The 18505-nt window shown below is 45.9% G+C and overlaps 1 protein-coding gene across 5 annotated transcripts in view; it reads left to right on the top strand.

The window, feature by feature from the left end:
* The window catches only part of LOC139059109 (uncharacterized), a 961629-nt gene that overhangs the window by 734424 nt on the left and 208700 nt on the right, over nucleotides 1-18505 (top strand). For 3 of the 5 annotated variants that reach the window (XR_011513919.1, XR_011513920.1, XR_011513918.1), the window contains exon 2: nucleotides 8632-8759. The exons of the other annotated variants lie outside the window; for them this stretch is intronic. The gene's annotated coding sequence lies outside the window, so the exon portion shown is untranslated. The remainder of the gene's footprint in view (nucleotides 1-8631; nucleotides 8760-18505) is intronic. 5 annotated transcript variants of the gene reach the window in all.

Below are 18505 nucleotides of genomic sequence, written 5' to 3'. Positions count from 1 at the left end.
CGATTTTGAACAACTTCTGCCGTATGCAGCCAGCAAAAGTATGGCCTCCGAGATCCGCACTGCAAGTCAGCTGTATTCAAGTGTTTTCATGACGTTATGAGTTCCTGCCCGTGCTACGTGCGTTGTCACTTCGTTTTAAATAACTTTCTGCTGTCGTCAACATCAACTGTAGCCTCAGGAATTGTTGACACGGTATCAGATGTACGCTTGTGCAGCGTGCGATGTTTCCGTGTGTGTTCTAACTGTTTCAGTCGGAAAGCATCAAATCTACCAGGGTTCATCACTCGTGTAGCGCAGGTTACACCGGTGACGTCCGCATTTGCTTTCGTGCCGGTGTATTAAATGTGCGCGGGGTGCGCGCCTGTCGCCCCTGCCTTCTGTGTTTATCGTGCGACTCACGAACATTCCTCAGAAAAAAAAACACACATCTCTGCAGCGTACATGTGTCCTACGTAGCGTGTGCTAGAAATGTGCGGTGGTGTACGATGTTTTTGCAGCCAAGTGGCTGCAGTGCGTTCCAGCGAATAAACGCGATTACGTACTGTTTCCTCGTTATCTTTGTGATTTACCTGCATCTGCGATAGTACCCACGAGGCGTTTGCATGACCTTGCATTGTGATTGTGGAATTTTGTGTTTTGTTTGCTTTCTTCAATGAGTGGCCTTTTATAGACGTTCTTGCTTGATAATAAAAAAAAAAGAAATATCTGTAATGGGGCTGAAATAATCCGGCTTTTTATTCCTTGAAAATTGGCGTGAGTGGTAATTTTACAAGATAATAGCAATCCAGCTCTGGACATCGAGCTGTAAAGCAATAATATATCTAAACTTGTTACAGTATGTGAATCTTGCTATGATGTGTCAATATCTCTAGCATGTTCTCAGTGCTGAGGGCTGTGCACTATGGTAAAGGCAAATGTAATTGTCTACTCATCTGAAGTAGTATATATGATTTCTTCATATCATTTGTTCCAACTACAAAAATTTTATGGGTGCATTGTTCACTTCTAGAGTTAAAAAGACACCATGAGATATTACTCAACAGTATGCGTTACAATCTTTCGACATGAATTGAGGAGTATTATATGTTGTGCCGTGCTTAGTTACTTTGTACGTACAAAGTATGTATATGAATACACAAAATCTGATTCCTCCATCGCCTGTTGTTTGTAAGTCATGAAGCAAATAAATAATTTCAGCCTGCACTTATTGCTTGCAATATACTTCATATTCAAATGTTTTCTAAAAATCTGCGACAAGAATGATGTACCTTAGTTTTGCTTCTACTGCTGACATTGATATAGCAATTTCTGTGGAAAGACGTGCACCATGAGCAAAATACGGATGCAAAATAAATAGCTGATTTTGAATCAGCTTTTCGAAAGCTGCAATACCATTTATACTTTGCACAATAAGTGCAATGTAAAGGCAATGAAGGTAACTGTAGACTTGTGTTTCGTCATTTGACGGGTAAAAACAATTTCTGGTACCCTATCTGAGCTGATGCAGCAACCTAATCTATACTCCACAGAAAAATTGAAAGTTTCTTCACAAGTGACTGATTCACACAGGCTTGGGAATAGGACTAGCATATTTAATGAAATCATTCTGAAACATAATTAATCAGCATTCTAAAGATGAATGGATAGTGGTGAAATGGCCAGTGGCTCACAAGTGGTTGCGTTATACTCCTGTCACATTGGAAATTTTATTGTCATTCGAATCATTGAATGACATTATTCGGTTGTTACGCAGCAATATTGCCATTAGAATCGAATTACTTCTGCAATCAAATGAATCTGAAAAAAATCAGTCGGCTTTGCACTCGTGGTGAATGACTAAAATGACATTGAGCATTCATAATTTCAGAAGCAGTGATGTAAAGAGGTAATTAATTTTCTGTTATTTAAGGCATCTGCTATTTTTACTAGAAAAAAGCTGTACGGCAGGCTTTCACAAAATGTTTTTTACTCTCCACCTCAGTGGCGTCTGGCAGCTGTCGCTTTACTAGTCGGTCATACTGCAAGCAGTCGGGCGCCTGTATGGATCTTTTTGACAGTCTCGCCTCTTCCTCTGATTGCTTTGTTCACAATGCAAAGCACACATCAACTAACTGCTTCGGCTACTGCAACCGAGCGTCGTCCAGCACTGCCATGTCAGTCGTATTGTTTGTCTTCAATTTATTGGCTATGGCTACTAAGCTGGTCAAGCCTTGTTTTTGCTTGTAGAGGCTAGAAATTCTGGAATTGGAAGTTTTATATGCGTGTTATTCTGGTGAAGTGACACGCCATATTTATGTTAAAATAAATTGACTTTCTACATAGACATTCTACATATACCTTGCTCTTGTTCTCTCACCAACTTTTTTCGCAATGATTGCTATTGATATCATGACTGAATGACATCAATTTTTGTTGTGTACCACCACCACAGGTCGAATGGCATTTATTGCACTTAAGTAATTTGCATCCAATGACATTAAAATGACCAGTGTGAAAGGTATTAGATATGGTATAGCAGCTTACACTTTGAAGGAGTTTCGGTAGGTTAGCATGTTCCATAAGCTAGGGTGAATCGATATGTACTGACCCACCTGTCACATGTGTAGAGCTGATGTTATTAAAGCTTAGCCTTAATTTTCTATGTTTAGTTAGATTAGGGCAGTTTGTCTTGGCGTAAGCTTATAGAGATTTCATTCAGCATAGCACATATAACTTTGGTAACATGAGACACTAGGTTACACTATTCATCATCTCTGGTTACAGTTACGTGATTACGCGTGCTCTGCTTAAATATGTTGGCAGTTTATTTATGTCATGGCCAGACAATGTCGGCTGACAGCAATTTTTCTTGGTTCATTGGTTCTGCAACTGTGCTTAAAGACCACCTCGACCTATATAAGTAGCCAGCTCCAAAGGGCCCGGCGTTTTAAAAGTGGTCAGCCCGTCCCTGAGGCACGACATTAATTAATTTAGTCACAACTCAAGATCCGCGATACAAGTTGACTCGTATATAGGCGGGCAGCACAGCGATCGTGAGTCGCGTTGGTTTGCGTGGCTTGCGTATGTGTTTGCTCATCGCTGCCAACCATGTCAACAAAATTGTAGAGACGTTCTAAGCCTAGTGGCTCCCAGCGATATCAGCGGTTGCAAGGGGAGCCTAAATAGACGGCACTCCGCTGCGGCGACACTCGCGTTGATAACATCGCGTCGACATAACATCGACACTAGCGTTTAGTAAGATCGTTTTGTGTAAAACGAAGGAGTGCTGAGCATAGACGTTTGTTTGCAGCTTCTTGGCTGCGAAGTATTCTGGTCGTGTTTGCAGGGGCTTACACGAATCGCCGCGGAAACCACTCCGACGCGTTGCAAGGCGGATCGCGCACAAAGCAGTGTTTCCCGAACGCGAGGGAGAGCGCCGCCGCTCAAGTCTGTTGCTTCCAGTGCCTTCCAGTGTGAAGCCAGCACGTTTTTTGACGCTGGATCGCACATGGGGACGCTGGCGCTCGCTGGGGCTGACTGGGACACCAGTGAGAACGCTGGGTCCCACTGGACGAGACGCTGGTTTCACTGCCATGACTCTCGGGCGCACTGGTTTGTGCTGTACAGGCGCTGGTTCTCGCTGCAGTTCGCTGGTTCGCACTGGAAACTGCGCTGGGTGTGTTTGTGCCGCGCTGGTTCCAGTGCGCGAGGACGATCGCTGCTGAATATGTAATGCTTTATACAATTTCATCGCTTGATACTAGTCTCTTGTCCTAAATAACGTTATATCTTGGGGTCATAACACTCTATTTCGTGTCGCAGCTTGGTGCAAAGGTGCGTAAGCTGCCCTGTTTATACATGCACATTTCGCACGGAAGATCACTCCCGTTTTTTGCATTTTCCCTTTTGACTGGGCGGATAGCTAAATTCTTGAACGAAATCACGCAGACGCAGAGGACACCGCGTTTTTTAGTAGTTTGCGCGTAACATATGACTGGGATTTGTCACCGTTGTCGCAGTGTTGTGGAGTGGACATGAAATCCAGAAGTTGTTCAGACGCGCTCGAACGGACCCCGAGTTCGAAGCCTACCGCTGATTGATATTATCGCACCGACAACGAAGTTGAGGCGATTCGCGCGCTTCCACTTTCCCTATTGTACTAAGAGAAGGTTCTGGGGCTCAAATACACGCATTTTAGCTTTCGCCAGCTACCCGCGCCGAGATCGGTCCCCACCGAAGCTCAGGCGTATCCGCCGAGTCGGTCTGCACGCTATCGGCGCGTCTGGGCTCACGAATCAACAAGTCTAAACAAGGATAAATCACTCCATATTTCAACTTTCGCATCGGTGTTCTTAAATAAACTGTTTTTTTTTTCTTTCGTGTCTCCGGTGCCAGTACAAGAAGCGATGCGCGCCTATGTGACGCGTCATAAACACAAGCATACGTGCTGTCGCCGAAGGCTGCCAGCACTAGCCTGCGCTTCTCTAACGAAGATATACGACTAAACGGACGTGTCAATTGAATCGCATCACTGAACTTAGAAAACGTTGCATATCCCATGCCTGAAGAACAAGAAACAGCTATCGAAATCAGTGGTAACAGCCCATACAGCTTCCCGGGTCGGCGGTTAATTTAGGACTTTTTTCGTAATTAAAGTACCTATCGCAAGTGAAAATGGATGGTGTGACACTTCCAAGCATACTACTCAATAAGAACAGCAACTTTATTTCTCTGGTACAGGCGTGAGTTTACTAATTGGCGTGATTACTATTTGCTATCTGTACGAGACCTCCCTCTGCCAAAGTACAATATAGTAAATTTTTCATTAGCTACCACTTGCGGACATGGCGTAGTGGTAAAGCACCGCGCTTGGGATCTGAAGGTCGATCGCTCGATTCCTACTAGTCTGACCTTTTTTTTTTTTTCACTAGTACGTTCTTTATTGCTTTCTGTAATATAAAAATATATACAAGTTTCCGGGAACCGCGTATTTAACGCGCTAGAGCTCTTTTTCGCACCAGTACGCCGTGTCTGACTAGCGCCCCAGCATGCAGCGCGCGACACGGGCCCATAATCCGGCGTTGTATTGGACACTCGGTACTGGATTTTGCAATAGGATTGCCCGGGAAGCTGCAGCGACGGCTGCAGACGACGCAACGAGGAGGCAGCGTGATACATTTCGTCGTCTGTTTCGATTAGTAATCGTCGCTGTGACGGAGAAGTCCCACTTTCGGCTGTGTGCAAATAACCTCGACACGTTCACACAAAACACTAATCGGTCGTTGCAGCTACTCGGTGCACTGATGATACGTTCTCTCGGCAAATGATCACATGAAATAACCAGCGAAGGCACTGGAGCTTCACAAGCTTCACACGGACGCGCGCTGACATACGCACGCACGTCGCTATTAACTCCGTGGGGAGTTTCCAACCACGTGACCTGAAACTCCGTGCGGAGTATAATCGTGTCATGTCGTTTTTATACTCCGTTCCTAACCTATCGGAGTATAATGAAGACATATGCCGTCTTCACTCCGCTATGACGGAGTAAATGCTTGGGGCATGGGAGGTATTGGGGTTGATAAGCCGATAAAACTCCCATCTCGGCTAATTTTTGCTTACAGTGTGAGGAACACTTGTACTGTTTAGGCTGTGCAAGCTCAAGCCCTCAGAACATACTTGGTATTCCAAGGAGAGCGCCTTCCAATGCGACTGTCAGAGATTACTCTATCGAAGCCGATATGCACTGCTGCTGTCGCACTGAGAGCGCACATTCCGGCGCCTTACTCGGTTTCCCCGACACCATCTTGCCTGCCTGCAAGCGACAAAGTTGCGTTGGACATAAGCCAAGATAATTTATGAAAAGCATATCCATTTGCCGTTCCAGCACAAGCCTCCTACAGGATTACTGTAGCAACTTTGTAACACCTCATGTATAAGGAAAAATTCTGGGGTGCCTAGCCAACCACCAAAGTAAGCTAGTCCACAATGTTTCCACGACGTGCACCAAATTCAGGAACATGTTTACAAATTCGAATTTGTTATAAACATGTAGCTGCCATCATCATCCCAGAGACGTCGTCTGAGATCAAGTCGACATCTTGATCTTGCGCCGGTATATAAGTAGACTATAGCTGTGTACTCGCTGCACTCCGTGCTGCATTTCAGGTCACCGTCAGGAGCCGCCTCAAAAATGTGCCATTTCCCGCAACCTTTAACGAATCATTTCAAATCATACGGGCTGTGCGCCGCTGACCCAATGAACAGCTTGTGTCACATGTTTCAGATTTACTGCGACACAAACGAAAAATGGCATCAATATTATGACGCACTCTTTCACCGGCTTCCAATAGTATCAACGCTATCAGTGGGAATGATAACGCCGATGAAGCTTCCGGATATGCACGCAAGAGCTGCCGGTGCGTTCTGATTCGGCAAGTTTTCGCTAAATAACGAGGGAGGGTGAACGTAGGGGACTCATAAAATTTGTTTGGATGACTTTCTACGATAATTCCCTTTCGCTTCTCTACTGTGCACGCCCACAAAGATACATGCTCCCACAAGCTCGGCCGCAAAAAAATTACAGGCACGACATCGTCCAAACTCCTGCACCGGCGGCGACGAGAAACTACAGCATCGAGACTCGCATCCGTGTAGCGTGGTCCACGCTCGCAGGCATGTTTGCCCAGCGCGCCCTGGGAATCGCGACGATGGCCGCAGCACCGAACGAGTGAACGCGAGAGGCGAACGGGCCGAGGGAGAACGCGATCGGCGTCCAGCCTCCTTTTGTGCCCATCTGGCAGGCCGCGCCGTCCCGCCGTGGCCGTTATTAATGGTCCCGGCTCGCAGTAGGAGGCCCGGGGTCGGAAACGGCAAATAAAACGCCGCCGCTCTATCTTTCCCGCGGACGAGACGCGCGGCCGGGCTGCAACTCTTCGCTCGAGGCCGCGTATATTGTGCACACAGAATCCGCCCACGGTATACCGCTCGAAAGGCTTCACGGAAAGAGCGCTGAAAGAGACGTTTCGAAGAATTTCGAGTTTGGCAACAGGGGCTCTTAAGTGCGGGTACCCGGAATTCGGAAGGCTGGCGAGTGGGACATGTATCAGCATCTGTCGGCAAGTGCACGTCTTTCCGCAGGTTGGATTTCTTTCACTGCACTATGTAGTACAACAATCTTGCTCACGGTGCTTACCGTACATAAAGGGAAAGAAATGAAGAAATACTTTGTTTGGCGCACTGGGGGCATATCGGGGTCTCTGGCAATGTGAGCAGTGCGTAGTGCGCCTATAGCCTTGATACCGCTGAGCACTTGTAACAACACACGATTGTTTGTTTGGAAGGAGATGGTTGTCATGGATGGATGGTTGGTTTGAGGAGGAACTGCAGACGCACGTATACACTGGTTCTCCATCCCCTATTTTTTACACGTCGTTCTAAAAGTTAATCGTCAATCTCCTTGAATTCGTTTCACATTCTTCACATGGCCTACGTCACTGAAGGATGTCGTGTTCTCTCCTATCTATCACAAGCTTGCTCCTTCGGCAGCACAGAAGGGACGCCCACCTCCTTTGCCTGCACCAAAATTGACAACGCCGCCTGTCACTATTTACGCCATGCTTACTGGAAAGTCCCATTCCTTTGGCTGCAGGTTGTTACGAACATGAAGCTGACAGCTCATTTATATTTCTGCAAGCATAGTATGAATATGTTGTTATTGTTTCAAGTTCACGAACTGCGTTCTATTACACAACACGATACAGTGCAGCGTTGACAAAATATTTCCTATAATCAAAAAACAAGTCCGCAGATTAGGTGGGAATATCGGACAACGTTTATGACGTCAGAAACGGGAGTCGCTTATCTTACTGCTCCCAAATGACGCCGGCAGTCTGCAGCAAGATGCCCCCTCAGTAGTGGGGGCTTTCATAGGAACTGTGGACAGCGCAGTTTCGCGCGACCTGCAGCTTCTGGTGGCGATGATAGCGCGGCTATCCTAATTTTCATTGCGTTAATTATTGTAATAATCTCTCCAGCAGCACTAGCGCGTCATTCTAGTGAACCTACCTTCATAGTGAAACGAAAATGATGACTGGTTGTCCTCCCGCCTGAGTCCCCCAACTTGACACTTGAAGCTTGCGGACTACGTGGATTCGGCATAAGCGGTGCCGAATGTGGCAAATCAGTTCTGCGGAAACCCGCAACACGGTGGATAAACTTATGTAAGCGGGAAAAAACTTGGCCGTCCCTTTGGCATACGCCAAAGAGGGTGAAGGCGAGAGCCTGCGCGTTGAAGAGACATTAATTAAATTACTTGACACTTGTTTATTACTTGTTTTCTCCCACCATGGTACGTAGGTTCTAGTGCCTTAACTGACACTAGCCTAATCAACTGTGTCTTTATTAACTTTGCCCTAATTAACACCAAAGGTCGTGGCTTCGACACCTACCAAATGTCGAGGGTGCAAATCCCACTAAATGCAGTGGGTTCGAGTGCCTTAATTAACGTTATATTAATTAACAGTGCCTTTATTAACTTCGTCTTAACGCCACACTTCGTTGGTTCGACTCCAACCGAAGCTCGTGGGTTCAAGTGCCTTAATTCACTCTATCTTAATTACCTTGGCTTTTCTTTTTTCTTTTTTTTTTTAGTGGGCGGCATCGGAGCCATCTATGGACGAAGACAACGAACGCGCGAACAGGGGCACGAGCGCGTGTCCGGGCGAGGCGAACTCACATGACTTTCTGTACTACGCGCCTCATTTTCCAGACCATCGGAGGTATGAGTCACTTAAGGCTTTAGTAAATGGAAACTCAGACATCCACCTGTCCGTAGCAATTGCTACAAACGAAACCTATACGGGTGCCTCGAAAGAAAAGCCTCAGAGTTGAAAAAAAAAATTGTCCTGGTGCGGGACTCGAACCCGGGACCACTGCCTTTCCGGGGTAGCCACTCTACCATCTGAGCTAACCAGGAGGCTAGCAGATGGCAGGGCGAAGTCGAATTTGTCGACAACACGAAGCAAAGGCAAGCGTTTGACGTAGTAGTTCTGCGGGAACCCGCAAGGTGGAGAGAAGTAATTAATTAGCCTTAACAAATTACGGCCCGTATTCAAAAAAATGCCTCACGTTGTATTTTTTTGCGAGAGAAAATGCTAGCCAATCCTGATGCTGGAAATATTATTAGCGAAGGCAACCAGCCAATGGCCGTGCCCCCCTACGAGCGAACAGCTTTATAGTATTTTGTTATGCTCTCACCCTTTAACAATTGAAACGAGTATGGATCCCTGATAATTCATGTAGTTCTAGCTATTTTCTGTTCACCGTTCCTTATCTGTGAACTTCCGATGGAGCGAAATGATCGATCGAACGATATGATCCCTATGGAGCGAAATGAATAACCCTCCTATATACGTATGCTTAGCTTTGGGTGCACGTTATGAAGTCGGGTAACTAATTTATTACTGAGGAGCAACTTCACCTATGCCCTCCCTCCCCCCGTTTCCTTGCACATCCCCATGTCCCTCATTGATATCTCCCATAGCCCCTCTGCTTCTTTAGGTCATTGAACTCCATCAATTCAATCCTGCACTACATATGAAGCAAAAACCGATGAACAGATGAAGCAAAAACCCCATATGGGCTATTTGAGCTACAAATAAATAAAGGAATAAACTTAGCTCAAAATTAATTCAGAAGGCTCAAGCTATGCTTAACACTTAATCAGATGTATACAGCACCACATTATTTGGGCTTCGGTGAAGAACAAAATACTCATTCTGAATTGATGTTCTCATTTTATCCTTCTTTCATATTTTTTTTTTATGGAGAAATTTGGTGTCCTGACGGTAATTATTCAAGCTCACTATTTACGTGATATGCAGTCTATGTTACTTGATACGACCCTCCGAAGCTGTCCGTTCGGTCGAATCTGTGTGTTCGGCGACGGTTCGTCACAGCTAGCTTCCCCACAATAAACGACTTAGAGAGGGGAAGCCCACTTAGTGATTCGCTTCGTTTGGAATGCAATCACGGTCGGCAAGTCGACAGTATTTACTGCATGTACGTGTGAACAAAGGCGTTATCACGAGAACGGTAAGCTTCGCTACTGATAAATTGATAATGTCGGTGCACGTCTTCCCAGCAAAAGCCACCGCGGCACCGTCAGTGGATGAAAACTAGCGTCTTTTGTTGCTGCCGTTACGTATACCGTAAGTCGCTTCCCCTCGCACTTCTTTTATTATATGGTATTTAGGAGATGTCGCCTTTAATTGGTGCCGGCTACTCTATTTCAAATAGGGATTTAAAAAAAGAATAAATCATAATACAAAATAATGAAATCATCATAACACGAAGTCCAGTCACATAAGTACCCTAATGCCACACTAAAACTGAAAGTCAGCTCGGAAACAGAGCAACACAAAGTCCAGTCAGATATGTGAACTAAAGTGAACACAAAGTCCTGTCGCATAACTAGACTAAAATCAGGGCAGATAAGAAAGCACGGATAGATTCATATGAAGATACATAAAACCAGGCATTGAATTGGCCTAAGTCGGGATAAAAAAGACATAGAAGGCGCTTATCACATTTAAACAGTCTACTCAATAGTTTCCGAGAATATTAATCGCTTCTACAAATCTTTGATGGGCCAGTGACACTCGTCTTTGCAATCAGTAAAGGACCTCCGAGGCCAAGGACCTCTCTCATTTACCCAGTGCACACACACCTTGATACTGCTTCTGCAGCGTTACTTCAACTTATTCCTTTTCTTTTGCGTTCATTTCTGTTGGCGCTCGTAGCCTGTCGTTACTGTGGTTAGTACGTATTTATGACAGTCAGACGCGCCGTGGGATGGCACGAAGAGATATTAGATTTTAGCAATAAAGTTGCCAATCTGTTCTGCGGAATGCCGCAAGGTGGAGAAAGGTTCGTGACCCTCGTGTGAATGACAATTTTCCCTTTCATGAACCTCTCTCTACCTCGCGGAATTCCTCAGAAGTGATTGCTAATTTCAGTGTCTCTGCGCTTCATATTGTCGATCAATTAGCCCTCGCACTGCGATTTGTTAGCCTCCCGGTTAGCTAAGACGGCAGAACAACCACCCGGTAAAGGCGTTGGTACCGGGTTCGAATCCCGGACGAGGACGAACTTGTCCTCAGCGCCGATCCTTTCGTTCTGACAAACCCGTATGGGTTTCCTATGCAGCTTCGTGCTACCCTCGAGTGGATGGCAATTTTTCTCTGTCATGTATCTTAGCTAATGCGTCTTCTCGATGTCCAAGTCGCACAGTCAGAGCGCCAGGTTTTGCATCATTGAGTGGTTGATTGATTGATTCATTGATTGACCTAGTGATCGAAAACATTTAACTTCTAAAAGCGAAACAGAAGCTTACGGAATGCCGTATAAAACGCTTCGAATTATTCTGTCCTCATGGGGTTCATTACAAGCACTGAAAACTCGGTACATAAGTGTGTTTGTATACTATATGTGCCACATCAAGAAACTGATGTGGCGGGGATGTGAAACAAAGGAAAGCTTCGCTTTAAAGCTGGATCTCGCCTTCAACGCATCAGTATCACGGAATGCCAACATAATAAAACGGTCAGGCTAAGTGCCACGCATCATTGCGAGAGGAGGAGGAGGAGGAGGAGGAATGAACGTTTATTGTGAGAAATAGCGAGAAAGTGTTCTTTCTTCGCCCTTGGTGGGCGGCTCTCTTATTCCAGAAGGCCGTTGGATAATGCCGCAGCCCGGACCTGGTCCATAAGACTTCGAGAAAAAAAAAATCGGACAAGGCTATGCTACCAAAGCACCGAACAAACAAAAATTTAGTGACACAAAATACGTCCGTGGGAACGCGCCCGACAGGACGGAGTTCACATATATAGTCTATGCGAATAAAGAGCGGAAAAATTGACGGGCATCGTATCTACACACAGTCGTATCACTTCTTCAAGCCAAACACTGCTGCGATTTCGACACCGGGTTTTGTCTCGTCGGCGCTTTATTTTATTCCTTGGACATCTATTTTGCGCCGAGACAGCCCCTAACGGTTCGATCCAGCCATGCTCATAGCGCGCTTCGACATGCCAGCCTAGCCAAAATGTAAGTTCTATCCATTGCACCTTCAGAATATCGGGTCTCAAGAGTATCTAATGCCTCAAGACATAACACGAGCTAGCTAGGGGCCTCGCGTGCTGAACGCAGGTGGCCACATGCAGGGTTTTGTGTGGAAGAGAGAGAGATGCTCATTTTGATAAAAAAACTGGCGCTGTTATGGGTTTACAGGCCTTAACGAAGCTTGGTGAATAGTTTTATCCTGTATGTCTATGTCGTATGTGCTGTTTGCGTGTTTGCGCGACCACTGCGTCTACCACGCCGCACCTGCACAAACATGCGAGGCGCCAACAGCCGGAGTCTAGAGCATGGGCAGTCCACTGAAAAATGCGATGCTGCGACAGCGCTGACAGATGGCCCGGAAGCAGCCACTCACGACTATGAATCGCCGGCAGAAGTTCACTTCCCGTTACAGTATACAGGTTTGAGATAATTCTCCCAATTAAAATTTACATTTCATTGGACCATTCCCTAGGGCGTCTTTGTTCGATATCGGCAATAGTTACATGCTCAGGAGCGATAAATCGTGACTGTGCACCATGTGGCGCTTTATGTCTCAGTGGGACACTGACATTGTTTATGGCGATGTGGTGCCTTTACACACCGTATGGCAGCGCCCAGACAGCCATTTCTGTATCGCTCATTGTTTTTCTTTCTTTCGTTTCCTCTTTCGTAACCATTTGCGCCCTTCCCCACTACAGGGTATACAACCAGAGATATTCTCTGGTTAACTTCCCTGTATTTCCTGTACATTTACCTCTCTCTCCGTCTTGGCACTGGAAGCGAATAATTTTATTTGTTGCCCAAGCAAACTGCTACGTAAATTATTGCAGCATCTCGTGCTTACTTCGTAGTATTGCGGCATGGTCATTGACCGCCGCTAACTGCATGACGTTGCATGGTGCTAGCCATTGTTACATGCTTCAGTCCCTAAACTCGAGGACATGATGCGAATTCGGCCCACACCTCGCTGTTCTTACGTAAGTTACCGCAACAATATCGTACCCCTACACCAATTATGCGTGCCCAATTTTCTCTCAGGCCATTATTTCTTTCCTGTTGCTGTTCCACTCGCTCTGTTCTCCCTTCATGGCATCGACCATGGCGCATAGGTTTCTCATTCCTGTACTTCTATTAACGGAACGCATCGTTTTGTTCGGACGTTCGGTACAGCACCTTCTTCGTAGCGGAGCACTATTTGCGTTTCCGCCCAAACAAAGGAACAACACTCCAAGCGTACAACGACTGGCACACCGTCTGTCCGCAAAGGCAACGCTGGCAACAATACTGTCGAAACGAAGGTGGCCCGAGCAGCGCACTTGAGAGCGATTTCGTCTAAGTGCTCAATATGCAAACAGCGGTCATTGTTGTCGCCGTTTCGCGACATTGAAACCAAGCGGCCGCGACGGAAGGAGAGCCGCTTCTGCTCGCAAGGATGGCTAACGGGCGCGCGCGTGCTTGCATACACACGCACAGACACATCTGCTGCTCGTTAACCGCCCGCGTAATTGGCCCAGCTTGCCGCTGCGAGCCGGGTCCCCGTGCGCGGTTTAAGTTGGACGCCCATTTGGAAAGCTCAAAGAAAAGCGCGCACGTGTTTCGAATACGATTAGAACGACCCCTTTCTCTCCGCTTCCTCCGAACACCCACCTCCCCTTTTTGTTGTGCGTCTAAAAGAAGACGCCCCGACTCTTCACGACACAGCATCGGGGGGGCTCTTGTTCCCCTCATTTGCCACTTGTCAAAAGCTGACGAACGGCTCCGCTCGTTTCTGACGGAGGAGAAGAGGAACCACGTGTGCACGTTCTTGGCACGGCTTCGACGCGGCCCCGACGGTGTCGTCTTTTTTTCACGGACAATCCTTCCGTTCCCCCATTTGTTCGCTGCACGCTGCTGCTTTGACAACAACAGGGTTGTGCGCCTATGGCAAGGAGCGCAGCACCACGCTCTGTAGGGAGCTTGCGCTCGTAATTTGAGCGATATCTGCAGCGAAAACAAACCATAGTGCACAAAGAGATGGAATGCTCGGTGCCGACAGGACTAGCGTTTGTGTTGTAGTGATGGGACTTACGTTCTATTGTGGTTCGTCTGTGTGTTACCTTCACATCGTCTATTGCGCTGAAGTACATCACATTTTGGAACTCGCGTGTTCCCTTACTTTCTATGCTCTTTCTTTTCCTTTTGTTTGAACTCTTCCGCGGCATCGGTTTTCACTACCAAAGCGTAAGCCTTAGAATAAGTTTGACCAGCCCCGCTTCAGTAAAAAGCTACAAGTGAGAGTTTCATCAGCGCACTTCATACTAATCAGGTGCTGCGTGCTTCGAAAAGCTGACCAAGCGTTGCCTAGCGACGGTGTAAATGACGCGAGAACCTCGTCGTTGAATCGCCCACTAAAAGTGGGACGTCTGGCTATTGTTCCCTCATTTGCCACATGCATGTCAGAAAATGACGAACGGCCTGGCTTGTTTTGACTAGCGTCGTGGAACAGAAGGCGAACCATGTGTTTTCGCCCTTGCCACTACTTATACGTGACCCCGGGTGTCGTCTTCCCGATGACAACCGTCGTTTGGCCGTTCGTCGGTATTGCTTCGAATGCGACAGTTGTAAACATCGGGGGTGAGTCATGGCACTGCTATAGATCACCCGCTTTCGCCCTACTTCGCTCTCGTGTATCTTTTGTCAAAATAAACACGTAAAACCAAGAGAGAGCGGCCACAGAGTGGAGTGCCCGTTTTTTAAAGCGAAGCTTTGTTTACCTGCCCTTCCGGGTCTGACATGGCTTCTGCTTGGTTGGTCATCATTCCTGCGAATACATTGGTACATATATATATATATATATATATATATATATATATATATATATATATATATATATATATATATATATATATAAACGAGAAGAAAGGGGGTTAACCGAGGGACCCGATAATTATTAGTCATATAATGAGAAGCCAACAAACACTGACGCCAAGTACAACATAGGGGAAATTGCATGTGCTTAATAAATGAAATAAAGTAATGATAAATTAATGGAAATTGAAGTGGATGAAAAAACAACTTGCCGCAGGTGGCAACCGAACCCACAACATTCGCATGTCGCGTGCGATGCTCTACCACGTGGGGGCGCTGGCTAACACTCCCAGGGTTCTACTAGTACACATAAATACCCAAGAAAGTGGATGGGGAAACGCCGCCGTGGTAGCTCAATTGGTAGAGCATCGCACGCGACATGCGAAGGTTGTGGGTTCGGTTCCCACCTGCGGCAAGTTGTTTTTTCATCCACTTCAATTTCCATTAATTTATAATTACTTTATTTCATTTATTAAGCACATGCAATTTCCCCTATGTTGTACTTGGTGTCAGTGTTTGTTGGCTTCTCATTATATGACTAATAATTATCGGGTCCCTCGGTTAACCCCCTTTCTTCTCGTTTATTACATAACGAGGGTCTCGAATCCGGCAACATTGATGCCTTCAGGGAGCATATGTGGGTTTATTGACCAGTTGCCTTCACCCGAAAAGATCACGTTCTCGTGACGCCTGCGGCAAAAAAGACGTTCCACGTCCGCCGCATAGGTCTGTGAGTGGGGGCGCTGGCTAACACTCCCAGGGTTCTACTAGTACACATAAATACCCAAGAAAGTGGATGGGGAAACGCCGCCGTGGTAGCTCAATTGGTAGAGCATCGCACGCGACATGCGAAGGTTGTGGGTTCGGTTCCCACCTGCGGCAAGTTGTTTTTTGCATCCACTTCAATTTCCATTAATTTATCATTAATTTATTTCATTTATTAAGCACATGCAATTTCCCCTATGTTGTACTTGGTGTCAGTGTTTGTTGGCTTCTCATTATATGACTGTATATATATATATATATATATATATATATATATATATATATATATATATATATATATATATATATATATATATATATATATATATATATATATATATATATATATATATATATATATACTGGAAAGTAGAATGATAGGCGTAACGTTAAGGGATAAGAAAAGAGCAGATTGGGTGAGGGAACGAACGCGAGTTAATGACATCTTAGTTGAAATCAAGAAAAAGAAGTGGGCATGGGCAGGACATGTAATGAGGAGGGAAGATAACCGATGGTCATTAACGGTTACGGACTGGATCCCAAGGTAAGGGAAGTGTAGCAGGGGGCGGCAGAAAGTTAGGTGGGCGGATGAGATTAAGAAGTTGGCAGGGACGGCGTGGCCACAATTAGTACATGACCGGGGTTGTTGGAGAAGTATGGGAGAGGCCTTTGCCCTGCAGTGGGCGTAACCAGGATGATGATGATGATGATGATGATGATGATGTACATATACATATACACACGCACGAACATTACATGCATGTGTCGAATGCAAGTACCAGTGAAGGGGCTTCTATAACGCCGATTCGCTGATCGATGACGCGACGCTATTAAGCGTACCTATCTTCTGCGTACTAATAAAATAAATTCTCAAATTATACCGGCACATATAATGTCGACTCGTAGGTATCTTTAAAACACACCGATCTCTTAATGCAGTAGACCAATATATTCAACGGATTCTTTAACTTATTTTCTTTGATTTAGCCATTCCGTGTGTCCCAATGGAGATGTGCTCTGGAGGAGATGTGTCACTAGAGATGTGCCAGTCCTCCAGAATAGCTATGTTCCACTGGGACGCAAGAAGTACGGAGTCTCTAAATGATACGGGTTGTACTTTTCTGTGCATATATGCACTTGTCAACTCCGTTCTTTCCTCGACAGGCGTCATACATCGCCTTCGTCCTCGTGACATTGCTCAGTCTCGCAATGTGCATCCGCCTGATTTCATAAGTGCATTTACTCAGATCTTGAGAAAGGTGTAGTGCATAAACATATAGCATGCATAAGAACGAAGTGTTGACCTTTGTGGCGGATAAACATAAATATTACATGAAGTTTAATGGTGCATAAGATGAAAGCCGAATTCCACGCATCGCCGTTAGTTGTACAGGATTTAAAACACAGAACTTGACTGAAGCATCGTTTCACGTAGATTTCAACATCTGCTTTGTATCTGCGTCATTTTGATTCACTTCATTATGTTCTGGGCCACAACGTGCTTGTATACCAAAAAATTGGTTGCTGTTTTGATCTAGTGCTGTTCAAAAATTCTGACATCAGCAACCTATTCCAGCTTCTTCCGTCAAAGCATTATTGCATTAGGAAACAACAAAATGAGACTTACGGGTAAAACAGTAGGTACGTCACCGGCGACGATGACGTGATCATCGCGTCACGTCGCTAAAGAAAGAACACATGCAGGTGATGTAAGTGGACCAATCAATTTGAAAAGTCACAATGCCATTTGAAACAAGAAGAACAAACTTGAAGTCGTGTACTGTCCGTCATTTCCTTGCCGACGAAAGCTAAAAAAAATTTTAGTTCTGGGATTTTGAGCGCCACAACCACGACCTGATATGAGGCACGTCATGTCGTCTTCGCTGCCATTGTCCGCACTTGTGGGCACGTTTTATAAAACGAAGTACGGTACTACTGACCGAAATGTTGCGAGTCATTGAAATCATGCGAACTTGTCAACCTGCGTTATGGTTTACCTTGCTTTCAAAGAAGGGTGCCATATCTCGTCCGATATGGTTTAAAAGAAATGTGGCTGCCGGCTGTTCACGAGATGATTCGGCAACTTCGGCTTCTTGGTTTCAAATTGGCTTTTTAGGTCACCATTTTACTTTTGCTTTTTTTTCTGTGAGCTCCTGAACTAGCGTGACATATTTTTTTTAATACAGTTACTATAGTGCCTAGAATATACTGGCTAGTGTGCCGTCTACCAGCTCTTTTCAATGGGCGAGCGTGGCGCCGCCTGCAATGAATGCCCACGACGGCCGGCAGAGGTCGCTGCCACACGGGTGGGTGCAGACTGCGTGTGTCGTCTGCTTCGCATATCAGTTTCGCAGCTGTTGCGTCGGTTTCCGTGTTTGCGTTTTCAGTGTTATAGCAGCGTTGCGTGTTTGTCCTTGGTGTTGTCAAAGAGTGAGTGCGTGGCTGTTATGTTCGTGTGCCTGTCATTGCGAGATCTATGCGGCGGTGGTGAAAAAATGCCGAAGCTATAGAAACAGTGCGAGGAGAGGACCTGCTTTGTGCCGTTGTGTAGAAGCAGTTACCGCTCGAACAAAGGGCGTGTATCCTTGTTCACTCTACCATCTGATACGAAGCGGCAGCAGAATGGGCAAGAATGATCAGGAGAATGGACAGAAGGCCGTCACCAACTGCTGCGGTTTGTGAAAAACATTTCGAAAACAGCATAGCCGAGCGCGCGTTCTCTATCACCGTGAATGATGTTGTCCACGAGATTCCCCGCGATAACACACGCCCACGGTGGAAGTATTCTTCC

Source organism: Dermacentor albipictus, chromosome 4 (assembly GCF_038994185.2).
Source record: "Dermacentor albipictus isolate Rhodes 1998 colony chromosome 4, USDA_Dalb.pri_finalv2, whole genome shotgun sequence".
In the NCBI taxonomy this organism is placed as follows: Eukaryota; Metazoa; Arthropoda; class Arachnida; order Ixodida; family Ixodidae; genus Dermacentor; species Dermacentor albipictus.
This window is presented reverse-complemented; position numbering and strand designations above follow the sequence as displayed.